This window comes from Balaenoptera ricei, chromosome 3, assembly GCF_028023285.1.
Source record: "Balaenoptera ricei isolate mBalRic1 chromosome 3, mBalRic1.hap2, whole genome shotgun sequence".
Taxonomy (NCBI): Eukaryota; Metazoa; Chordata; class Mammalia; order Artiodactyla; family Balaenopteridae; genus Balaenoptera; species Balaenoptera ricei.
The window spans coordinates 16,873,553-16,901,394 of NC_082641.1; the positions used below are offsets into that span (position 1 = coordinate 16,873,553).

The 27,842-nt window shown below is 35.2% G+C and overlaps 1 long non-coding RNA gene across 1 annotated transcript; it reads left to right on the plus strand.

Moving 5' to 3' along the window:
- The first annotated feature begins 344 nt into the window (after positions 1-344).
- On the plus strand, positions 345-27,819 carry LOC132363540 (uncharacterized). Its single transcript, XR_009502601.1, has 3 exons — positions 345-440; positions 2,812-2,892; positions 27,572-27,819. It is a non-coding gene; the product is annotated as an uncharacterized LOC132363540 (long non-coding RNA).
- Positions 27,820-27,842: the final 23 nt, after the last annotated feature.

A 27,842-nucleotide genomic window follows, 5' to 3' on the forward strand; every position in this document is an offset into this window, starting at 1 on the left:
AGATAGATATAGAAATAAATATAGAGATATAGATATAGATATATACTTAGTTATTCTCTCTCCATGTTCATAAAATATTAGATTTTAGCATTTGGAAGTTCACTATGTCTAAGATCACTATGTAGCCACAGGATATCAAAAGGCTTATTTTATTTCAAAGTGTGGAAATATACATCCTAAGGAAACTTGACAATGTTTGCATTATTTGTCTCAATTATATATTAGACAGTTACGAGCATGGAATTATGAATTGTATCCATATATGTATTATTTTATTAAATATTGTGCAATATTTTAAATCACATGACAATATTTCAGATTTTGATAGCGTAAAGATAAATAAAACTTGTTTAATTTTCATAGATTTCTTCAACCTCAATTCAAGATTCTAATGTCAAGCCTGCACATGAGATGCTGTAGCCGTCTACTCAAGCTGTTCAGTGAGTCTGAAGTTGCATTTAGCGATGGCATATCTCTCATGGGCTGATTGGCTGTCCTGCCTGTCATTTCCATGGATGCCATTTCTCTTTTATACCTTGCACTTCCAAAAATGTCATATATTTTGTTTCAGAGAAAAGATCTTTTTATCCTTTTCAAATTTCAACATGTTAGTGTAATTTCAAAAGACATATCCCAGAGCTATAAAATATATTAATGGGATTCTAAACGTTTGATAGACATTGAAAATACTTTTATCTGTATTTAAATACCTATGTACTGCTTAAAATATTGAAGTTTGTAATAGTGTTTTAACTAGGTCTATACATACACATGTACAATAGTACAATCCTGTTAAAAATGCTTTCGCTCGAGGGCTTCCCTGGTGGCGCAGTGGTTGAGAGTCTGCCTGCCAATGCAGGGGACACGGGTTCGAGCCCTGGTCTGGGAAGATCCCGCATGCCGCGGAGCGACAAGGCCCGTGAGCCACAACTACTGAGCCTGCGCGTCTGGAGCCTGTGCTCCGCAACAAGAGAGGCCGCGATAGTGAGAGGCCCGCGCACCGCGATGAAGAGTGGCCCCCGCTCGCCGCAACTGGAGAAAGCCCTCGCACAGAGGCGAGGACCCAACACAGCCAAAAATAAATAAAATAAAATAAATTAATTAAAAAAAAATACCTAGCTCCATCATTTAAAAAAAAAAAAAAAATGCTTTCGCTCGAGATGAACCACTTGAAGCATTTTCATGTATCCTTTTAAGACATTTCTTCTGACAAGGTGAGCCAGTCTTTCACTATGTTAAGCATGGTGTGACATGCAGGGCATTTGGATCCCTTGAATCTTACTTCATCATGGGAGCTTTCAAAATTTAGAGAAAAGGATGGTATCACAAACATTATGAGATACCTTTCTGATGGCTTGCCATCTATCAAAACTATTTCTTCCCTAAAATACTCAAAACAAACAACATGTACGCTGGATTTAGAATTTAAATGTTTGCTGTTGACAGGATATAGGCAGTCAATATGCTGTGTATGCACGCGTGTATGTTTGAATGTACTTTGTTAAAACTATTACGTGAAAGGGAAATAATAAAATTAGCTCTTCATAGTTTCTAAATAAAAATCACATTTATGTAAATCTAAGACATCACTGAGAGAGGAAGACGTTGTCTGAAAACATGATTTCTCATAGAAATATTTATTAAGTGGCATCTATATGCCAAAGTAATGTAACAAACTAAAAGTAGTTTCAACTTTCATAGTTAATTTCAGTGGCAAACTGTTTTCCATACATTTATATCTCAACATTACCTCTTGAAAGGAAAATTTGAGTTACTAAATACTGACTCCGTATCTCCCAAGTTTAGCTAATAGTATTCTACACCTACTCTGGAAAATAAACAAACGACTCTAAAAGATAACATTATATTTATTTTTAAAGATGATGAGATAGCAGATTTTAGTAAATTGGCCATGATCATATGGCTAGTACTGGGTATGGAATGTTTTAACAGTAAAGTAGCAAAACTTCGAAGCATAAGTAAGGAAATTATTTCTACTTAAATGTTTTAGATAGGTAATTGCATCATTAAGAATTCTTTCTTTGTAAAAATAGTCTTTTGTAAGAGCTCAAAGTTTTGGATTGCTGATATTCTATGACCTGTTTGTTGGCTTATGTAATTCACAAATAGCTTGTAATGCGTCCATAATACTAACTATATCCTAGTTCAGGATAAAAAATACTTTCCCACATCCTTCTATGATTCTTATATTTTTACTTGTAGTTATGCCTTAGATTCCAAAAAAAAAAAATCACAGTTTTTCTGAAAGTTAATTGAAGTTCTAAAGCTCTGGGTGGAAATGTCATGGTAATTTGTTTTTGAAATAATATGGAACTCTACAGCTAAAAACAAAGCATTCAAGACAAAACAAACCATGGTTACTGTGGAAATAAAAAATTTTAACTTCTATTTAGGCTTTCTTTAATGCTTTAATGGGTCTTCTTTGTATTCTAACATTCATGTTATCTTCTCCACAAATAGATTCAACGTCTCTAAAATGTCTAAGGAGGATACTAGAATGTTGTTTCCATCTGCAAACTGCAAAAGTCTTTTTCTGTATGCTCAAACTTATCTGAGAGAACTTTAAATAAGTAGCGACGCAATAATTACTTCCTGCTAAAGACTGATAGATTGATATTTTTGATAGATAATAATTTGGACTCATAATATGCAAACATCCTCCCAAGCTATTTTTTATGATCAAAAGACTACAAATTAATGGCAATCATTATGGTAGATCACTTCTAGAAATCATAGCACGTTCATGGACCTCAATGGTAATGAATTTTAACTATTTCCTTTTTCTTATAGGTCACAGCCAAAGAGATTACATATGTGAATTTCCAGAATGAGAGACCCAGAAAATGCCATGGTTTAGTTCTCCAACTCCAGGTACAGATTTATTTCAGTTTCACTATTCAACTTTAGTGTAAAGAGTTGAGAACACTTTAGGTAAATAATCAAGTAATGAAGAAAAAGAGAAAATGGAGATATGATAACAAAATACCTTAAAGTCCAAGCAGATGGAGTAAGGCTATCATGAACAAGCTGTATAGAAGTCTAAATATTAGTTCAAGAGGAAGGTAAGTAAGAGCATAGATGCAGACTGCAAGTTACTTAGTGATTAACAGTCTGGAGTTTGAGGTCAAATTCTAAACCTGCAATTCAGTAGCTGCCTGATTCTGGGCAAATTGCTTTACTGTCTATGCTGTGCTTTTCCATATTCATAAAATCATTTAACATTTCTAACTTCATAGAATTCCTGTAAGTGAGGAATGAGAGCACGAAAAAGGCACAGCTCAACACCTTGTACATACTGAGCACTCAATACCTTTCAGCTCTTCTATAATTCAGCTCTTCTCAAAATAAGAATACTTTGGGGACCATAAAATGTTAAGTTATGAGGTACCCTTAACATTTTGAGGTATTTTAATGGAAAGTAAGTAGATCCTTTCACAAAATTATCAAAGGACTTCAAAGTAATATTTATTTTATTTATATGGCATAACTCTTTGTAAATTTAAGTATATACGCAGTTTTAATGTAGACCGAAGGTATACACAATATTTTAATTTTTTCAATACTTCCTGCTGGCTTGGGTTCTACAGAGAATTAACATTATAAAACCTGTCTAATTTTTTCTTATAATACTTAGGTATACTCTGTGCTTTATTTTTAGTCTAAAAAGGTTTTGGTAAACTGAGTATTATTTAAAATTTTCACCATTTTTCATGTATTGATTTCCTGAGCACCAGGAAACTGAAATATGCACGTGATAAGTTTAGTATTTCTACCTTTCACACAGGAAAATTTTAGGTAAGGGGATTCATCTTTGTAACAACTAAGGATGGCTTTTTACTTAAATTTTGGACTCCAGTTATCATAATGTCCAATTGCCCTATTCTTCCTAACTTAATTTCTGCCTAGTTAATCATGTATTTATTTTATTTTATATAATACAATAGTGTCTTATTTTCATATTATTCCAGGTTGGATTTCTTCCTGCTTTGTAGAAAAACCTGAGCATGTTTAGCAAATATTTTTGATAAACAGATCATTTGTATATTCTGAGAGACATACAGCACCCCCCTTTGGGGATTTAGTCTCATCAGTCATAGTAAAGAATAGCCTTAATATTCGCCTAAATAAAACTGTAATAAAATGTAGTGATATATATTACACAATAATATACTCTCCAAAGGTGCATTATAAGTGATTATCTGATTATAGGCTGCTTTGGTTTTCAGTGTCACCTTGACCTTTCTTAGGAAAGATAATTGAAAATTGACTGAATACGGACAAGTTTAGCATTCAAAATTAGCAGCAATTTTAATTGTCTAACTATTGTAAATTAACACATTTTACCACATATTTTGTATTTCTTGAATTTCTCCTAGAAAAATTGTGGAAAGGTTACAAGAAGAACAGAAATCAAGTGTGTACATGAAAAAATATAGTTTTTTGCTTCATGACATCGTAAATGTTATACATGTAAAATATCATTTGTGAAGTTTCATTTTTAGGTTTATGTGGGAATAACTTTGTCTTTAAATTTGACAAGAAAGGTTGCTCTTGGCAAAGTTCTATGTAAATAAGTAAACGGTATAACCACAGAAAAAATTTATAAGTTGTATTTATGTAAGATGCTTCAAGTGCTTGTAGTTGTACAAATAATCACACGTGAACAATATTAGAATATATAAAATAATGTTAAATTAAATTATAAAATACATTAAATATCTTGATCTCTCATTTTTCTTAGAAATATCGTTAAACAGTTTTGCAGTAATATTTTGATAGCTCAGACATGCCTCAGTGAGTCTTTTTGTGCTCATTGCTGAGTACAATTTATTTAGAAGACTAAAGTTTGAAAAGGATAGATGTATACTGACAGCCTCTAAGAAGATAAATCAGCATATGATCAAAGAAAGTTGAAACACACTTAAGTAGGTAATAAAGAATTAAAAACAACTATTTGTGTCATGTACTTGGAGAAGTTCTTCAGTGTCAAGAAACTGTGCAAAACATAGGTTTGTTTTGTTTTTCATTCTCCCTGTTTTCTATTTGTGGAAATAAACAAAGACTACCCCCATAAGAACAAGCAAAGGCTCTTTATTCAGAGCTTGCAACAGAAAGAGAGTCAGCAACCGTCACGTGCTTTTGGCTGGCAGGAGGGATTGAGAGCTTTACAGTGAGGACAGGAAAAGGCTTTGATATGCTCTGAATGGAAGGGGTTGGGAGGGAGAAGCTGGAGGCAGGGTAAATAGAAGTGAGGTATCTTACATGATTGGTCTGGAAGCAGATTTGACCCTCTCTGGTTGGTCCTGAGTTATAAGCAAGGGTAAAAATTGGGAATGTGGCAGTCACTGATCAGGTTCTGACTCTTCTGGGTGAATTGCTGCAAAGATTGTGGGTTGGCTTGTTGGCTGGTGCTGCAGACACTGTAGGTCAGAGTTCTACTGTCATATCTGGTCCAGCCATTATCTGTGTGCATTTTCAGTCTCTCATATTACACCTGACTGGAGACTAGTTATAGATACTATTATTTTTCCCAAATACAATAGCTTCCTCAGAGCTAGATAAATAATTCTAAATCATTTCCAACTTGAAGTGAATGAAATAGATCATACAATGAAAACAAACAAAACACTATCATGACACAAAATGTGAAATACTGCAAACTGAGGACAGATATTAGAAGTATGATGGAAGAGGGTGAAAGTGGAAGAGGAATCAGAGCAGTAGCAGAAGTGGCAATTATCACAGAGAACACTCAGTGTTACTCAAATTTAAAATTATAAAGGGTAGTCGTAAGAGGTAAGATGAAAGAATTGGGAAGGAGACCTTATATAATTTTACAAGAATTCAGTTTCAAGATGGCAGTATACATTTTTTCCCCTTATTCTTTTTTCTTAAAATTGTCTGAGAAAATATAATCACATTGAAAACTAGAGATCAATTTCAATGAAAAAGGAAACTGCTTGTAATACCAAACCACACCATTGAAGCATGCCAGTCAAATATCATCTAGTCTTTGTCAAACCTGGGGAGGGATCCTAAGCTCTTAGATCTCCCCTCATTTAAACTACAGTTTAAATTCTAGACGGCCTTTCCATGACCTCTTTGCTTAGAGCAATGAAGTCCAGGAGGCTGGGTGGGTCTGGAGAAGGAGAATGTTCCTATAGAAAACCAAATCATCACCAAGGAATGACCAACGCAAGAAGCAGAAGGGGAAGCAGGATGACTGGCTATGTTAATGAATCCATAGCCCTGAATCCTGCCCAAAGGAGCCCACAGGGATGCAGTGAGGGGCAGGGAAGGAGGATGCATTTCCACATGTCATTTAGTTTCTGTTAGGTGCCACCCAACTGCTGAGTGCAGATAAGAGAAAATGTGAAAACAGGGCAAAGGTGTAAACATTACAGGTCAAAAGCTTCATGAATATACAACTGTGATCTTCACTTCTCTATAACTTAACATAACTTGACCATCAGATGCACCATGTTTTCTCCATCGTGTGCCTATCTGGCCATTCAAAAACTCTAGTAACTCAGTCTGTTCCAGTTTGGAAATCTCTTTTGGGTAAATCTTCAGATCAGGGTTCTCTCCCACTCTCCTCCTCTTCTCTCATATACTCAGGAGATTATTTGATATTCAGTTATATTGGGTAAATTTTAAACTCCTTTTGACTGTTTCAAACATTTTCTGAGGCAACAAATGTCGATGGTCCAGAGAAGTAGGAGGAAGGAGTGAAAACAATAAAGAATGCTTAAAGGAATACCTGGGTCAGGATTATCCTAACGTCTGCCACAAAAATAAAATGATAATATTGATGAAGTCACACTATTCAATCCAGCTGAGGATGATGACTAATTGCTCACTTTCCCCATTTCTCTCTGATTGTACAATGTTTAACTGCGAGGACCTTCTGCTCATAACACCTACCCACAGAAACAGGAAGAAGTAATAACGCAGAAAAAATTATCCAGGAAACAAAGAAAATATTTACACTAATAGTGCATCAGAGTGGGCACAAATCACGATTGATATCATTTCCATTTAATGAAGGAGATTGCAGAAAAAATATACTGAAGTGTCTAAAAGAAAGATTATGAGACAGATGCAATTTAAAAATTGAGCTTGCAGAACTTAGAAAATAAAATAATGGGAAAATACAATAAAAATAAGGCATATTAGAAACAATAGTCCAGGGCTTCCCTGGTGGCGCAGTGGTTGAGAATCTGCCTGCCAATGCAGGCGACACGGGTTCGAGCCCTGGTCTGGGAAGATCCCACATGCCGCGGAGCAACTGCGCCCGTGAGCCACAATTACTGAGCCTGCGCGTCTGGAGTCTGCGCTCTGCAACAAGAGAGGCCACAATAATGAGAGGCCCGCGCACCATGATGAAGAGTGGCCCCCACTTGCCGCAACTGGAGAAAGCCCTCGCACAGAAACGAAGACCCAACACAGCCATAAATAAATAAATACATAAAATTAAAAAAAAAAAAATGGGGGGAAACTTTATTAAAAAAAAAAAAAACAATAGTCCAGTATAATTAGCAATGCACCTGAAAATTTAGTGAGCATGGAGTAGAAATTGAATAAGTTGCAAAATATAAATATATAAATTGGAAAGGACAAAGAAGTAAATTCAGTATTAGAGAAAATGAGAAATATGTCAAAAGAAGATCCAAATGTGCATAAATAATAATCATGAGATGAGAGAAAAAAATGAGACAGAAAAACATGAAGTGAAAAAAATGAAAGATAATTATTCTAAAATAGATATGAATCTGAAGACTGTAAGAGCACACCTTATACAAAGACAAATTAATGTAGAAAGATTAACACCAAGAATTTTCCTTATGATATTAGTTATCTTAAAGAAGGAATGCATAGCTTCTGGGAAAGAAAAGCAAATTAGTAGAAGAAAAAAAAAATAGGAGAAATGGAGTCCAGTGAAAAATGAGATATTATACATGTAACAAATAAATAAGATCAGACATACATCAAAAAAAGAAAAGGAGAAACAGTTTGTCTTCAGGTTTTTACAATGAAAAACAAAGAGAGCTAAGCTAAGAGACAGTGCTGCAATAGTCACGTTCTTTTCTTTTTATTTATTTATTTTTTATTGAGGTATAATTGACATAACCATAACTGGTTTTGTTTGTTTGTTTGTTGGCCGCACTGTGCGGCTTGTGGGATTTCAGTTCCCCGACCAGGGACTGAATCTGGGCCATGGCAGTGAAAGCGCCGAATCCTAACCACTAGACCACCAGGGAACTCCCCACAATGTTTTCTTATAAAGGGCATGACTCCAATATTTTATATCTGACCATACTGTCTTTCTAACACATGAAAAATTAAGTAGATAAAATACGGTAATTTTTTTAGGAGAAAAACTAGTGGACTAAATTCTGCTAACCAAAAAGTAAAGAACTCTAGAATCCAGAATATTTAATTATTTAAAATAAATGATTGATGAAAATTGTTATAAATAGTAAATGTTCTCAAATATACAAATAAGGAAAAATTGTGGGAATTATTATTTCAGAGCAAAAGTTGACAGTAACAGGGGATGAATTATAAGCACCTCCTCACCCTTTGTACTTGTGTGGTATGGGGAAAATTAAGTGTGCTCTTCCATTCACTAACTTAATAAAGGTTAATTAGCACCTGCTATGCAGAAGACCCTGTTTTACAGGGAATACAATTGAGATCATTGACTTCAGGTAGCTTTCATTCTTGTGTTTGGGGGCTGGGAGAGCGGATAAAGACAATGAACATAACAAATAAGTAAATTTTATGGCAGGTTAGAAATGACAGGTTCCCCAGAGTGAAACAGAGGAGAAAAGGCACAAAGGGACTAATTGCAGGTGGTGATGGATGGGTGGGGATGAGAGACTGTTCTGGGTAGCCTCACAGAGAAGGTGCTGACTGAGCAAAGACTTAACGAAGGAAGAGAGTAAGCCATTCAGAAATTTGAAGGAAAAGCAAACGTCAAAAGGAAAAGCCAAAACAAAAACAGGTGCTCACTGAATTCATGGCATAAAGCTCATGAGGCTGAGGTGGAGAGAGCCAAGAGGGAATAAGTAAGAGAGGGCTCAGGATATTTTGACCCTTATAAGCAAGCCAACGTGAGAGCTTTCACTTTCTCTCATTTTTCTTGATGGGGAATCAACTAGTACTGAGAAAATTTAGAATAAGAGTACAAAAGGAGAAAAACCCATATTGTTTTTTATTAACCACCACCCCATGAAGGTGGATGTTTTAAGAAATAATGCTTTAAAAATGAAAGAAAAAACCCTCATGAGGAAATACTCTATATTATCTGAGAGATCATTCTTTTAAACGTGGGAAAATCTTATTTCCATATTTTGTGGATTAAAGAACACTAGCTTTATACTCATATGACTTGATGGAATTGTCAAGAGAATAAATTATGTTTTGTACCAGCTATCACGACTCTCTCCCTCTCGCGTATATGCATGTTGAAATGTGTTTTTCTGCATCTAAGCTCTTCCTTATATAGGAAAGATAATTAAATCATAGTGATAATTTCCTGTCTGTCTGAAATCCATCTCACATCTATTGTCATTCATCCCATTCTAATTTTCCCTACTCCTGGGAAAATTTCGAGATTACCTGATCATAATTTCTGATATATGAATAGAAATGTTTATTTATTTAAAAACTTTTCATGTTTTATCTTTGATAAGTAGATGACTCTGGAAAGATTAGGGTGATATTAGCTTTAAATTAACTCTATGAGATTTCACTAATTTTATCACCATGCTAATGTAATGTTATCACAATATTTTAGTTAGTTAATAGAAGACTTCGGTTTAACTTCTCGTAATTTATATTTTTAAACTATTCCAGTTCTATGGTGTTAACATTATTTCCAGAGATTATTACAAAAACATCAAATTAGGTTTAACTGACTAAATATAAAATAATGGATAACTTTTTGAAATGTTTAATACTGTGACTATTCTAAATGCTATACTGAAATTGAATATTTAGATCTTTAGTCAATTAAGACTTTGGACCAATATTAAATCAAGTTAATTAATAAATAATTTGGGGCTTCCCTGGTGGCGCAGTGGTTGAGAATCTGCCTGCCAATGCAGGGGACACGGGTTCGAGCCCTGGTCTGGGAAGATCCCACGTGCCGCGGAGCAACTGGGCCCGTGAGCCACAACTACTGAGCCTGAGCGTCTGGAGCCTCTGCTCCGCAACAAGAGAGGCCGCGATAGTGAGAGGCCCACGCACCGCGATGAAGAGTGGCCCCCACTCGCCGCAACTGGAGAAAGCCCTCGCACAGAAACGAAGACCCAACACAGCCAAAAATAAAAATAATAAATAAATAATAAATTAAAAAGTTTAAAACAAAACCAAAAACATAAAATCTGGAAATAAATAAATAAATAAATAAATAAATAATTTGGATACCTGGACACTTTTGAAGTAAAACGATAAAAACAATGGTCATTGAACATAGTTTTAAATTAAATTCTCTGTTTCTCATTGTTATGTATAAAATGTCCATAGCTTGGTGGGACTTACACATGTTTTTAAATGTCTGGTTCTGCGGGCTTTTGTACTGAGCATGAGTTTCTGGGTTTAACTGCATATTCTAGGTTCTGGTTTAGAAGTGCATTTCAAACTCCTCATAATCCCCTTATTCTGCTTGCTTCAAGAAATAGCAGCTCCTCAAAGGTAAGTTTATGAACAAACTAAACAATATATTTATAAAAACTAACCGTTTGCTCATCAGGACTTGCTTTAGGGACCTCATCTCATAGTTCCCGCTAATACAGTTACTACATTGTAACATCTACCCAATCCCAACCTGCCCCCTGACTTAAAGGATTCACCTTCGAATTCTGCAGACCCTAAAACTAAAAAACTATACTGCCGGGACTTCCCTGGTGGCGCAGTGGTTAAGAATCCGCCTGCCAATGCAGGGGACACGGGTTCGAGGCCTGGGCCGGGAAGATCCCACATGCCGCGGAGCAACTGAGCCCGTGAGCCACAACAACTGAAGCCCATGTGCCTAGAGCCGGTGCTCCGCAACAAGAGAAGCCACCGCAGTGAGAAGCCCGCGCACCGAAGAGAAGAGTAGCCCCCGCTCACCGCAGCTAGAGAAAGCCCCTGAGCAGCAACAAAGACCCAACGCAGCCAAAAATAAATTAAATAATTAAAAAAAAAAAAACTTTACTGCCTTAATGCCTCATTTGAAGCAGTACTCAGACTCTGTCACAGTGTCTGACATTCTTCCTTACAGAGTAAATCTAAGAAATTAGCTTTGCCTGATCAACAGGTTTTATAGTGGGCTTCTAGATGTCAATAGCCACCAAATGCGAAGACAGTTTGGTAAATGAATGCATGAGGTATCTTACACATGTAGCAAATGAATAATTTAAATTTTCTGTACATTAACAAATTGCCATCTCAGAATATATAAATTTATACTTAATACGAGCCATGCCTAATTCGAATAATATATGAGCATGCCTATTCCCCTTGTGCTCACCAAAAATAATGTCATAAATTATTTCAACTGTCACTCCTGTGAGGATATGTAGATTTTCAAGTTGTCACACACACTTATAGATATAAATTGATATGTATGTTTTGAGACTTATACCTGCCTTCTGCCCATGTGTCATCATATACTTTTTATAAAAAATTTAAAAAATAATTCCTGTGACTTTGTTATGCAGAATATAAACATCTTAATATCAAAGGCTAGAAAATGCCTATAAATATTTTATACAGTGTTATATTCACTCTTAAACAATTAAATTTCAGACGATATTTTTAAAATACATTTAAATAACTTTTTTAAAATACAGTTCATGTATCATTATTCTTATTGAACTGCTTTGGAATCTTAGAAATGTGGTAGCCTCCATTAAGTAGATTATGGTATGAGTTTTCAGAAAATAGAAATAGATTTTTGATGCTCACGTGCAAATGGTTGGCTAACAACGGCCCAGCTCTTCTACTTGCTCGTTCTCCTAACAAATGCTGCGTTTCAAGGAAACAAATTCTAAATGTCAATATACCAACACTCCTGGGCTCAAACAGTAATTATTGGAGTGAATGGGCTAGGGGCACCTGGGGAATTGGGCAACTCATCTCACCTCTAAATTACCTTGAACACCTGGGGAAAAATATAATGGCCTGCAGCTGGTCTGTAGAGGAAACTTGTGATTCATTATCAAAGGAACGGAGAGGTTTACATGTGTTTTGAACATGTGCGGCCCCTTCAGAAGGCACAATGTAAATGGGTTTAAAGCATCATTAGGTACCTATTTTAGCACAGGTAGGAAAACTGACTGCACAGCAACAACTGCCATGAGGTGGGAAAGCACACTGCGGTGCAGTGTCAAAATATGGGCACGGCTGAGGCTACAGATGAAGTGCGGACACATAATTCCAGTGGCATTCATAAGACAGGTGCCTGAAACGTAAACCCAAATTATCATTATGGAGTTTCACCGAGTACAATTTAAATATTAATGCTGACATTACAAAGGAATATTTGGTATTTAATCAGTTAGATCTAGGCTAAGATATAGTTTATATTTTTAATCTTTTTGTTTTAACTTAAGAAGAAGGATTCTGCAGTCCAAATCTAATATCACTAAACTCAAATTGGCCCTGGAGTAATAACTCAACTGCAAGGACACAGAAATTCTAAAGGCTTTGGGCAATTTTAGTCATTCTTTCTCAAATGTGAGTATGACATTATAGAGGAAACTGAAATGTCAACTCTGCCAATACCTAGCTAAGTGACCTTGAGTCATTCCTCTAATATGTTTCTTTATATCTTAAATATAGAATTAAATATCTCAAAATACTCTCCAGCATTACAGACAAGTATAATTCTTAAATGTAAATAATCGAGAGACTGTTGAAAGCAAATATTCACATGTATTTATACTGCCTGATAGATCAATGGAAAACTGTGATACTGTACAAACAGCGCTCTGAAGCTTTTGACCTATATCACTAAACAATCAGTTATTTCTATAACTTATCCTGGTGTTACCAAAACCTACAAATTTAACAATTTATATACATATATATAACTCCTTAGAGATTAAATAAGAGGCTAGAAGCACTTGTGCCTATTTACAAAGGAGTACAAACACAAGTTGAATATTTCTTGTTAGTCCATTATGAAGTTGAACTTCTTTTAAAAATGCATCTCTAAACATACAGATACCATGTCTTATTATTTTAAACAACAAAAAGACTGGATTAAATCATAATGTTAAATAACAAATAATAGTTTGCCGTTAGAAAGTCATACAAACGTATCGTAAAAAAAGAAAACAGAAGGTATATCCCCCAAAGGAAAAACCTCTTTGACACTGTTGTTCAGAAATGAACCTGTCGGGCTATCCCAGATATTACTAAATGTAGTTTTAGAGTAGACCGCTTATCTGGCAAAAACAGAATGTTTAAACAATGACGTTTTGCTTTCTATATTTCACGTCATCCTTCTTAGCACTATTCCAAGGATGACTAGTTTCATTGTCCGTGGACTGTTTTCTAAATCCAGAAGATGGATGCTTTAGGTGAATGTGCATGACACACTCAAACTGTAAACACAAGTAAGGGAAAGTATAACACACTGGTAGAGGTCAAGGTATATTAGCAGCAACTCAAAACCACCTCAAAGTTTGACTTATTTGTCCATTACTTAACGCCTAAAGAAACCCTGTGCTGTCAAGGATGACAGAGCTGCAATCGTTGTCCATGATTCTTCAAGCAGTTAGTGACAATGGGCAGATTAATGAAGTGGGCAAGGAATAACCAGCTGGGGGATTGGTAGAAGTGTTTGCCTCCTATGGACATCTTTTTTTTTTTAAAGTGTAGATGAACCTGCTTCGTAAATGTATTCATTCAAGTACTGGCTTAAAAAACAAATAATGGTGATGTGTTTGAATTTCAATGATACATATGGTCCTGAGTTTGACCTGAGGACAGACAAGGGATATGATAAGGTGAGGAGGTCCTTGGAACAATCTTGGGAAATGACCAAAGCAGATCTGTGAAACAGGTTTCACAACTACCTAAAAGAAACAGGAGAATCAGTCGGGTCTAGTACATCTATAAACTGGAATTGGGCATTTTGATGGGTTGACATTTTTCCTTGACAAGTTCAGAACCTTAAGTGATCTTAGAAATGTCAGAGAGGAGCTTAATAGGCACCTCAAAGAAAACATTAACTATACAATTAAACTTAATGAGAATAAATTCTCCTTTTATGAGAGAAAGGTCAATGCTAGCCTGATCTTGGACAAAAAAGAAAAAGGAGTTCACACACACATGAAGAAAGCCAATTTAGAGAACTAAAGTTAATATAGTGCTGCAAAGAGAGAGGTTTTTATCAGCTTTCTCAACTATTACTTTCATATTAATTCAAATTTGTGTTATGAGAAAATACAGTTTAATAATATCTGTAATCTCATAGACAAGCCACAAGGAACTCCAAGGAACTTCAGGATTCTAAACATGTAATAACCTTCTCTTCATATCATTTTTTGCACATATTCCCCACCAATGGCACAATGAAATTTTTAAAACTTTGAAATTATATATAAGTGAAAACCAAGCCCAAAACTAAGTGATTGAGGCTCTTACATGTTTATTTCAAAGTTTACTCCATTATTCATTGACCTTCAAAATAATAAAGGCTAACATTTATTGAGCTCCAACTATGTAATAAACTTTAAATCCTTACAGCAATACTCCTGGATGTGTAATATGATTATTTCATTTTATATACAGGAGATGTGCTTAGTCAATATACTGGTTCACTCAGATAACAAGAAGCAAAAACCAGATTCAATTTATTTCCTGGAATTTCCACAAAATAATTTCAGCTTTTTATTTCTTGTTCATTTCTGTGATTTTTTTTGACAGCTAAAGACCTGTCATATGAAACTCATATAGATATTATAATGTTTAAGTCACATTTCATAAAGTCATATGTGTGTGTATAAAATAATATTGAATAACACAGTTAACAAAAAACTCTGTGATAAATAAATGAAATTATACAAATATTTTGAGTATTTATCTAGAATAAGAGTTTTGCAAAATACTACATTGAAATCAATTTTTTTCTCTCATAAGCAGCTTATGATCTGGAAATATAGAAACTATATCATATATACACAACATAATACAAGAAAGATTGATGCAACTATTATGAGACTAATACTTTACAGTGAAAGGAAGCTCTACCAGAAGCAGAGATCAAAATGATTTTAGGGAAAGCAAGAAACTTTAATGGAAAAGATGAACAGGTACATTAAATTTGAAAGACAGAGACTTAGGAAAAATGGACAGGAAAGGGGATTTTAAGCAAAGATACCAGTAAAAATATAAATCCAGAATATGGGAGGACTATCAGACTGCCTAAGGAAAAGGTACACGTAGGTAAAGAATAGTAGAATAAAGAGAAACATAAAGTAGAGAATATAATATGAAGATTTTAAACAGAAAAGTGACATGATTAGACTTGTTTTTGAAAGTGCCCTTTAGGACAGACTGAAAAAATACTAGAGAGATTTATATGAAGAATATTCATGAGAGAGTTAGAGATCACTATATTGTCCAATTTAACATTTTCTATACATCAGACTAAGATGATACATATTTCAGTAAAGGTGAGAAAGTAACCTCATTCGTTTTGTGGCATTATTTTTCTAAGATAGTATAATGGTATACTGAATTACAAATATTTCATAATTTCAAATTTTCACATACAAAACTACTAACACATTTTCATCCGTTTGGTGTAGTGCCCGCCATCTTATATGTTATATTCACAAGTTATTTAAAACTAATAATTTTCTTTCATATATATATTTTACTAAGGTACCATATAAAGATATACAAAGGAGTAAGTCTGAGAGATATTTTTGATTTGAGGTCAAAAACTGGTGGACTGTAACGTAGATGTGACTTAGAGATGCATTTTCTGTACAGTGTTGCAGTAACATTTCAAAATTTCCCATGAAACTAAACAAGTTCAGCTTCTCTTTGAAAACAACAGGTTATCTGGAACACCAAGCCCCAACTTCTGAAAGGAGGCAGTCAGCGAATCTGCAGATAGATTGTACTCTCTCTCCACACTGGGAATACACTCTTCCATTGGCATGTCCCCACCGTTCCTGGAGACCTAACATGTAGGCCACTGCACTCACGTATGTCCCTTGCCTGACATATGTCCCCTGTTGGCCTTTGAATTGCAACCTATGATTTAGAGAAATAATCATCAGGACATCGCAACTGACTAGACAAGGAGAGTGAAAAGGTGATAAAGGAGTCCAAAAAATATGATTTTAATTTAGTTTGGCACAAATAGGGTCACCAAATTAAAGAGCTTACTGAGGCACTGGGATTCTCACCTAAATCCTACTTGCTGTGGACATACTCTTAAAGTGACCCTCATGATCCCTGTACGTGGTATTCATTCCCTTGTGGGAACTCTCATGCTGAGTGTGTGTGAGAACTCTGACTTGACTTTAAGCTACAGGATACAAAAAAGGTGGTGGGATATATGTGATCATGTGTCCATAATTATGTGGTTAAGTTACATAAGAGCTTAGGGCCCACTTGCCTTCCTGGTCTAAGAATGCAAATAGCTATGCTATGGAACCCTGCCTGGCTAAGAACTGCAGGTGGCCTGTAGAAGCTGAAGACAAACTTGTAACTGACAGACAGCAAGGAACTGGAGCCCTCAGTCCTACAACCACAAGAAATTGAATCCTGCCAACAGCCCATGAGTGGGGATGCAAATCTACCAGATGAGAACCCAATCCTGACCAACAACTGGATGGTTACCTTGTGAGACCTTAAAAAAAAGGACCTAGGAAAGCCATGCTCAAACTCTGGACCTATGAAAGCCGTGAGCTACTAAATGTATATTGCTGTAAGCTGCTAAGTTTGTGGTAATATTCTTACACAGCGATCAATAACTAATGCAATACAAATTTTCATTTCTTACTTTAAAAAATAATTACTCAGAGATGCCTTCCCATATCTCTAAAACTGTTAGGGTCCCCCTAGTTAATATTTACAAAGATACCAATGTTCCTTATTTACAGAAACCTGCAAACTTGTAAGGATCTGTTTATCACTATTTATAATTATTTACTTGAATCTTCTTGTAATTATTGGCCAGATCCCTACCTCTTCCACATACCAGGAATGATGGATTAAAGGTATCACAAAATTTTTGTTACTTCTGCCACCAACAATTAAGTTTTGTTTTGGATTTTTTTTGTTTGTTTTTTGTTTTCCCATTGCCTGGAATCTGGCTGGGCCTGAGACTGCTTAAACTAATAGAATAGGACTGAAGTGATACAGTATGAAGACAGACCCAGCTCTGAACAGATTGCTATCTTTTGATTCCTCCCTTTGATAGTCCCTCTGTCTTGCTGTAAGGAAGCCCAGGCCGCTTTGTGAAGTGTCTCTTATAGGGAAAAATGTGAACCACGACAACAGCTTTAGCTGAGCCAGCAAGAGTTTTGCCAGCCAAGTAAAAGAGAAGTCTTGAGAATGGCTCCTCCAACCCAATGTTGAGATAGATGACAATGCATAGAACAGAGATGAGCTATCTAAACAGCTACAACCAGATAGGAAACTCATAAACAAGCATACCTTTGCTGAGTTAAGCCTCTACATCTTGTGGTGTTGATTACACAGCAACAGACAATCAAAATATCAGGAACAATGTGTACATTCTCAGTGCTAAAAGTGTAATTGGCATACAGAAGCTCTATCTTTTTGGCAGGGATTAATGTTATATTAAGTCTCTTAAAGGAGATTTACAAAAAGCAATTTAATATGAGGATCTGAAATTTATTAAAAACACTTTGGAATGGAGATGTATTTTTAGATAAAGATTTTCATGAGAAAATATCTGGATTTGGAGATGCAGATCTGCAAAGAGGAAAAAATTTAAATTGTGGGAAGCTTAGATATCACCAAAGTAAAAGAAAATAGCAAAAAAAAGAGGCTAAACAAGATAACTGGTGTTGGCAGAAAGGCAAAGATAATTCTATATCTTAGGTTTATCTTTATTTTTAAAGGACATGTTTTTATTACTGTACTTTCAGTCTCTAACTGAGAAAGATATAACATTCTTTGGAAAGGAAAAACATATTACTCACCTAGTACATTAATGTTATTTCTTTATAAAGGCATTTGAGCATACTCGTTTACGTAACTCTCCTCAACTATATAATTTTAAATAATTAGTAAACCTAAACATTTTATTTCTCTCTTTAGACAATACCTAGACATGTAGGTATTTTTGTTACTCACATCTGACAATAGTATACAGCCTCATTATTTACAGTAAGTTCCCTACGTACGAACCTTCAAGTTGTGAACTTTCAAAGAAGCTAACGTGCATTCACATGTCCAATCATGTAAGTCAGTTCACGTGTCTGGCGTACATTGTCACGTGCGTGCATCCTCTACAAGTGGTTGTGCTTTTGTGTACTTTACTGTATAGTTCTGTATAGAGTACAGTACAGACATCACTGGATCGTTTTTTCAAGAGGGTAGATAGAATTGAATCCAGCAAGGAATCAGAAGCTGTGCCATCAATGTCAGGCGTGAGTGAAATTACAGCTTGCCCTCCGTCTCCTCTTCCTGATGATCATTCAGCTCTACCATCTCCCACCTCCTCTCCCTCCTCCAGTCAGTAACTCTTCTTGCCTGGTTGCTCAATGCCAGCCCCTGCATACCAGCTATTGTACTGTGCTACTGTACTTTTCAAGGTACTATACTATAAGATTTAAAATGTTTTATTTTTTTTTAATGTATTATTTGTGTGAAAAGTGTTATAAACCTATTACAGCACAGTACTATATAGCCAACTGTGTTAGTTGGGTACCTAGGCTAACTGTGTTGGACTTACAAACAAATTGGACTTATGAAATCACTCTTGGAATGGAACTCATTCGTATGTAGGGGACTTACTGTACTAGGAAACTTCCTCTTGCCATGTGTCTTAATGTTTAAATGCTTTTGATTTATCAAAGAATAAAGCATTAAATGAAATAATGTCACTATGATGAGCATCCTTAGGTTTAGTGAATAGTGGGGAGATAGGAGAGAAATAGAGGGTATCACAAAATTTTGTAAAACTCCTCTGCAAAAGTGGTTATGTAGTCCACTTACATATATCTCCATCTCTGTGAAGATAATAAAACTGTTCCGAAACACTCTACCACTTTAGAATCCAAGGCTCAGAAATTCAACACATGCTAATTAGCTTGATACATGGGGTCTTTCTCTAAATTTGGTATCTAAACCTTATAAAGTTTTAGGAATACGATTATATTTACTTTATCTGGGGAAGTTTTGCTATTAAATTATATTAGTATAATATATCTTTGGGGAAGTCCTGTGGTAATAAAACTGGCTTAATCCAGCATGTCTCAAATATATTTCACTACAGTTGACTTTATTTTAATGGAAGGGCACATTAATCACACAAGGAAATAATGATCTATGATACCACTTTGGGAAATAATATTTTAGGTACGAGGGACTTCAAAATTCAAAATGAATTGATTGGCATGATCCTCTGGGAAGGAAGTGAGGTTTGTAGGTACAGCTGGCCCTCCATGGTCTCAGGTTCCCACATCCACAGATTCAACCAACCACTGATCACAAATTAAAACAACAAAAAAAATTCAGAACATTTCAAAAAGCAAAACTGTAATTCTTTACATAGCATTAAAAGAATGTATGTATATATATAACTGAATCACTTTGCTGTGCAGCAGAAATTAACACAACATTGTAAATCAACTATACTTCAATAAAATAAATTGAAAAAATAAGTAACTTGGAGATGATTTAGACTATATGGGAGGATGCACATAGGTGGTATGAAAATACTAAGCCATTTTATCCAAGGAACTTGAGCATAGGATTTTGGTGTCCATGGGGGTCCTGGAACCAATCCCCCATGGATACTGAGGGATGACTGTATAAAAAAGCTAGTTTTATATAAAACTCATCTATTGTGATCCTAGGGGAAACTGTTAGTTTCTAGAAGCTCCAGATCCTTTGTTAGTAAGATCATATTACTTTGACAATTCAAAAAGATAATCCTAAAGAAATTTTTTTATGAACTAAAACACAGTATATGAATTTTCATAAGTATCATCTCAGTCATCACATCATACAATCTCTGCCTGAATAACAGAAATATAACTATGTAAAAAATGTCGGCTGAGGTGAAGCGATTTCCTGCCTTATCTAAGGGTTGGAGGCAGAAGCTCTGGCTGGCTCTTTCTGCTGCCCTAATAAATAAGAGGTAGCGGTTCATATGGGCACCAAGTCCGTGGTTTCCCACTAGGTTTTTCAAGCAAGTTAGGCACTGTTAAGAAAAGCAGAACAAGCAAGACAGGAACACAAAACCACCCATCAGCACACAGACTACCTAAAGTCATACTAAGATCACAGACACCCCAAAACACACCACCTGGCACTGCTCTGCTCATCAGAGGGAAAAGACTCAGCTCTACCCAACAGAATGCAGGCACCAGTCCCTCCCATCAGGAAGCCTACACAAGCCACTGGACCAACCTCACCACTGGAGGCAGAGATCAGAAGCAAGAAGAACTAAGACCCTGCAGTCTAGGGAAAGGAGACCTCAAATACTGTAAATTAGATAAAATGAGAAGACAGAGAAATATCTTGCACACAAAGGAGCAAGATAAAAAACCCACCAGGCCAAATAAATGAAGAGGAAACCAGCAAACTACCTGAAGAAGAATTCAGAGTAATGATAGTAAAGATGTCCAAAATCTCAGAAATAGAATGGAGAAAATACAAGAAACGTTTAACAAGGACCTTGAAGAACTAAAGAGCAAACAAACAGTAATGAACAACACGATAACTGAAATTAAAAATAATCTAGAAGGATTCATAGCAGAATAACTGAGGCAGAAAAACAGATAAGTGAGCTGGAAGACAGAATGGTGGAAATAACAGCCACAGAGTAGAATAAAGAAAAAAGAATGAAAAGAATTGAGGACAGTCTCAGAGACCTCGGCAGCAACATTAAGTGCACCAACATTTGAATTATAGGCGTCCCAGAAGAAGAAGAAAAAAAGAAAGGGTCTGAGAAAATATCTGAAGAGATTATAGTCAAAAACTTTCCCAGCATGGGAAAGGAAATAGTCAGTCAAGCCCAGGAAGCACAGAGAGTCCCATACAGGCTAAACCCAAGGAGAAACATGCCAAGACACATATTAATCAAATTAACAAAATTTAAATAGAAAGAAAAATGATTAAAAGCTGCAAGGGAAAAGCAACAAATAACACACAGGGGAATCCCCATAAGGTTAACAGCTGAACTTTCAGCAGAAACTCTGCAGACCAGAAGGGAGTGGGAGGATATATTTAAAGTGATGAAAGGGAAAAACCTACAACCAAGATTACTCTACCCAGCAAGGATCTCATTCATACTTGATGGGGAAATTAAAACCTTTACAGACAAGCAAAAGCTAAGAGCAACTACATGCCAATAAAATGGACAACCTGGAAGAAAAGGACAAATTCCTAGAAAAGTACAACCTCCCAGGACTGAACCAGGAAGAAATAGAAAACATGAACAGACTTACAACAAGCACCAAAATTGAAACTGTAATTAAAAAACTTCCAACAAACAGAAGTCGAGGACCAGATGGCTTCACAGGTGAATTCTATCAAACATTTAGAGAAGAGCTAACACCTATCCTTCTCAAACTCTTCCAAAATATAGCAGAGGGAGGAACACTCCCAAACTCATTCTATGCGGCTACCATCACCCTGATTCCAAAACCAGACAAAGATATCACAAAAAAAATTACAGGCCAATATCACTGATGAACATAGATGCAAAAATCCTCAACACAATACTAGCAAACAGAATCCAACAGCACATTTAAAGGATCATACACCATGATCAAGTGGGGTTTACCCCAGGAATGCAAGGATTCTTCAATATACGCAAATCAATCAACGTGATACACCATATTAACAAACTGAAAGATAAAAACCATATGATAGTCTCAATAGATGCAGGAAAAGCTTTCAACAAAATTCCAAACCCATTTATGATCAAAACTCTCCAGAAAGTAGGCATAGGGGGAACCTACCTCAACTTAATAAAGGCCATATATGACAAACCTACAGCCAACATCGTTCTCAATGGTGAAAAACTGAAAGTATTTCCTCTAAGATCAGGAATAAGACAAGGGTGCCCACTCTCACTACTATTATTCAACATAGTTTTGGAAGTTTTAGCCACAGCAATCAGAGAAGACAAAGAAATAGAAGAATCCAAATCGGAGATGAAGAAGTAAAACTGTCACTGTTTGAAGATGACATGATACTATACATAGAGAATCCTAAAGATGCCACCAGAAAACTACTAGAGCTAATCAATGAATTTGGTAAAGTAGCAGGATACAAAGTTAATGCACAGAAATCTCTTGCATTCCTATACACTAATGATGAAAAATCTGAAAGTGAAATTTAAGAAACACTCCCATTTACCATTGCAACAAGAATAATATACCTTGGAATAAACCTACCTAAGTAGGCAAAAGACCTGTATGCAGAAAGCTATAAGACACTAATGAAAGAAATTAAAGATGATACAATCAGATGGAGAGATATACCACATTCTTTGATTGAAGGAATCAACATTGTGAAAATGACTATACTACCCAAAGCAATCTACAGATGCAATGCAATTCCTATCAAACTACCAATGGCATTTTTCACAGAACTAGAGCAAAGAATTTCACAAGTTGTATGGAAACATAAAAGACCCCAAATAGCCAAAGCAATCTTGAGATAGAAAAATGGAGCTGGAGGAATCAGGATCCCTGACTTCAGGCTACACTACAAAGCTACAGTAATCAAGACAGTATGGTACTGGCACAAAAACAGAAACAGATCAGTGGAATACGATAGAAAGCCCATAGATAAACCCACATACATATGGTCACCTTATCTTTGACAAAGGAGTCAAGGATATACAATGGAGAAAAGACAACCTCTTCAATAAGTGATGCTGGGAAAACTGGACAGCTACATGTAAAAGAATGAAATTAGAATACTTCCTAACACCATACACAAAAATAAACTCAAAATGGATTAAAGACCTAAATGTAAGGCCAGACACTAAAACTCTTAGAGGAAAACATAGGCAGAACACTCTATGACATAAATCACAGCAAGATCCTTTTTGACCCACCTCCTAGAGAAATGGAAATAAAAACAAAAATAAACAAATGGGACCTAATGAAACTTAAAAGCTTTTGCACAGCAACAGAAACCATAAACAAGACGAAAAGACAACCATCAGAATGGGAGAAAATATTTGCAAACAAAGCAACTGATGAAGGATTAATCTCCAAAATATACAAGCAGCTCATGTAGCTCAAGATAAAAAAACAAACAACCCAATCAAAAAATGGGCGGAAGACCTAAATAGACATTTCTCCAAAGAAGATATACAGATTGCCAGCAAACACATGCTCAACATCACTAATCATTAGAGAAATGCAAATCAAAACCACAATGAGGTATTACCTCACACCGGTCAGAATGGCCATCATGAAAAAAAACTACAAACAGTAAATGCTGGAGATGGTGTGGAGAAAAGGGAACCCTCTTGCACTGTTGGCGGGAATGTAAATTGATACAGCCACTATGGATAACAGTATGGAGGTTTCTTAAAAAACTAAAAATAGAACTACCATATGATCCAGCAATCCCACTACTGGGCATATACCCTGAGAAAACCATAATTCAAAAATAGTCATGTACCACAAGGTTCATTGTAACACTATTTACAATAGGCAGGACATGGAAGCAACCTAGGTGTTCATCAACAGATGAATGGATAAAGAACGTGTGGCACATATATACGATGGAATATTACTCAGCTATAAAAAGGAACACTATTGAGTTATTTGTAGTGAGGTGGATGGACCTAGAGTCTCTCATACAGAGTCAAGTAAGTCAGAAAGAGGAAAACAAATACTGTATGCTATCTCATATAAATGGAATCTAAAAAAAATGGTACTGATGAACCTAGCGGCAGGGCAAGAATAAAGACACAGACATAGAGAACAGACTTGAGGACACAGGGGGAAGGGGAAGGTGGGACGGAGTGAAAGAGTAGCATTGCCAAGTATACACTACCAAAGGTAAAATAGGTAACTAGTGGGAAGCTGCTGCATAGCACAGGGAGATCAGCTCGATGCTTTATGATGACCTAGAGGGGTGGGATAGGGAGGATGGGAGAGAGGCTCAAGAGGGAAGGGGTATGGGGATATATGTATACATATATCTGATTCACTTTGTTGTACAGCAGAAACTAGCACAACACTGTAAAGTAATTATACTCTAATAAAGATGTAAAAAAAAAAAAATGTCACACATTCTCCCTAAGTGATTCTAATTGTTTGAATCTCTTCTTCACAGTGATGGAAATTCTAATTCCCATAATATTTACTTATCTAATTCTACCTGCTGCACAAAAGTTTTGTCTTGAACAACTGCTGGGTTACACCATGTTCTCAGATAGGAAGACTCAAAATTATAACAGTGGCATTTCTCCCTAAGTTAATTTATAAACTGAATGCAATTTTAATAAAAGCACCACCAGGATTTATTTATTGGAGCTATACAAAGTTGACTAAAAACTTCCTCTCTTCTAGAAGGTTAGACAAGCAAGAATAGCTAAGAAACTTGAGGGGGAAAAAAGGCATGTAAAGGTGATGGCTAGTAATTGAAGATGTTAAAACCGTGTAGTATGTCGTTAGAATAGACAGATAATCCAATAAAACAAAATAGAAAATCTAAAAGTATACACAAGTGCATGGCGAAATTAAATATGAGATTTAAAAATGGTATCTCAAATTAGTAGCACTAAAATTATTTAATAAGTTGTAATGGGATAATTGGATAGCCACATGAACAAAGATATGGCGAATATATCCTTACGTCAGTATAAATTCTAAATGAATCCAATCTAAATTTAAAGGGGAGGTGGGGCAGACTATGGTGAATTCCAGGTATGACTCACAATCCAGAAGAAAAGATTAGACTATGTAGTTGTAATATAGGGAGTATGCAAGGAAAATACCATAATCAAGTTGTAATAAATGACAAAAAGGAAAAGAATACTTTCATTTTATATTAAGTTACAGCAAAGGATCAACATGAATTAGATAAAGCTTCCAAAAGTAGAGACAATACTGACAATCCATAATGGGACAAATGTATGGCCAGATAGTTACGAGGAAATAAATGCAAACTGTCCTTACATATAAGAGAGTTAGCTTTTCTCATAATAAAGGCAATGTTAATAAAAGCTACCAGATAAGGCTTTTTTTTCTTTCTTTTTTTTTTTTTTTTACCTACAACACTGGAAAAAAATGTTGACAATATAGTCCACTGTCGAAACTATAGGAGGCACACGCACATTGACATTTTTTTTTTCACATTTACATTTGATGTACTTTAAAATGGTATCAGCCCTCTGAGTGGTGAATAAAATTATATTCATAATTGCCAATCTTGCTAAAATTTCTTGTTAAATTTAATATAATCACATCACTTGCAAATAAGTTTTTTTTTAAATTTTCTCACACTCAAGCTTCATACGTGCAGTCTATCCACTCAGGATTTCTCACACAACATTGAATAGAACTGATGATTGTGGACTTCTTGTCTCATTTGTGATTTAATGAGCATGCATTTACCATTTCACTATTAAATGTGCTCATTTCTATAAGGTGTTTTGTTTTAAACTTTTTATTTTGTTTGCTGATGAGTTTATTTTATTTTGATTATTGGATACTAATTATCATCTTTTGATGGTTAAGAATTTTTATATATTAAAGAAATTATCAATTATTTTGTCAGCCTATTTTAATCTCTAATTTTTTGATGATTTATATTAAATTTCTTAAAATAATTTTCACACATAATTTTCATGCAATTTGTTGTTGCCTTACATTTGTTTACATTTTAAAAATATTTTTGTATCTATATTCATGATTGAATTTGATCGTTTTTTAATTTTGCATGTTAAAAAATGGATAATTGATGTTATAATCATGTATTAACGTGACATAGTCCATATGACTGTAAGTTATGTGAAAGTAAAACCCATGGTGTATTTCTATTCATCTTTGTATTTTCTCCTTCCATCCTCATATAACTTGCAAACTAAGGTGTTCTAAAAGCTTAAAAAGTGACCTAACGTGGATGTTTCTCCTCTAAGAAGTCTCGGTCTAGATTTTTTTCTACATCTGCTCTTCAGTCACAAATGATTTCTCCTTCTAAAAAGACCCAGAGCTGTTGAAACTTTATTGGATTCTTTATTTTCTTTCTTGAACTGGGCACAATAATTCCATGTAGATTTTCTCAAATGTTTGATAGAGTTAGTAAATAAATGAATATCATAGACAGCAAAAAATATACATGTTGCCATTAAGAAGTAAGCTCAGAAATAAGTCGTCTCTCTGTAAATGCTAATAAAATGGAAAGGACAAAAAAATAAATAAAATCTTAAGAGGAACAGTTAGTTTCATAATTATGATGCAAGGGAGTTCCACTTTCTGTAGAAATGCTCTTCTAAGACTCACCATGGTAAATTCTCTCCTAAACCCATTTATATTTTCCCATGAGGAAAATTGTAGCTTGGAGTTTTGACCAGTGGCCAAAGTTTTGCATCAAATCAATTGTAGGAATGATAAACAATGCATCATAAGCACAGATATTCAAGTAACTGTTTTAATATTACAGTGTAAATGCATGTTTCAAATCTTATGAGTAGGCAGAAATGTCCACATTGATCAAATAAAGGTCTCAAAAATACTAGGAATGTATATACAGATATATAAAATGCTTCCTTATAACTTTTCTGTCCTAATGCTCATAGAGATATCATTACAAACATCCATTAGCTCAGCACACAAATGTCCTCTTTTTTTTTTCCTTTAAGATATTTAGAAGAATTTGGAGAGTTAATTTGGATGTTATGTATCTCTTCTAAAAATTGTACAGCAAATTGGCCTGACCATTTTAATCTTCTAAAAAAAATGTCTGCAGCAAAGAAAGAAATTTTTTAAAATCTATGCAGTTTCTAATTAAAGAATACTTTACATCTAGCCATTCAGTATACAATTATATATAGGAGGCATTCATGATGATGATAATGATTAAATTTACATAGCATTTATTATACTGCTTCACCCTTCAGGATGCACTTTCACAAATGTTAATGTAAAACTTCTTTCAATACCATAAGGTAGGTAGAATGGCTATTATATTCACTTTGCAGTTAAAATTATTCTCCTTTATACATGTCCAAACCTCTCCAATGTTAAAACAAATTTCTTCCCTTACCCCACTGTATTTTCTAGCTACTTTCCTATATATCTCATCCTTTCCATTTCCAAAATGTTTGACCAAGGTATTTCTTTCCATAAATATTTCTTGACAGGCTGCCTTAAACATTAGCAAACTGAGTCTGACAGAGGGAATGGTACACCTGGAATCATATGACAAGTGAGTAACAGAACCTTTGTTATAATGACTCAGCATAGAGGAAGTACTAGCGTCCTGGATCAGGTTGCTAGTTTATATCCTTTCATTGTTATCATACCAATATCAAGCACAGTCATCATGATTTCTTCTTTATGTCAAAATCTTACCCCGTCTTCAGTAAGAAGACGTTTAGAGAGCAGGACTTCAGGCCTTTGTTTTGATGATAG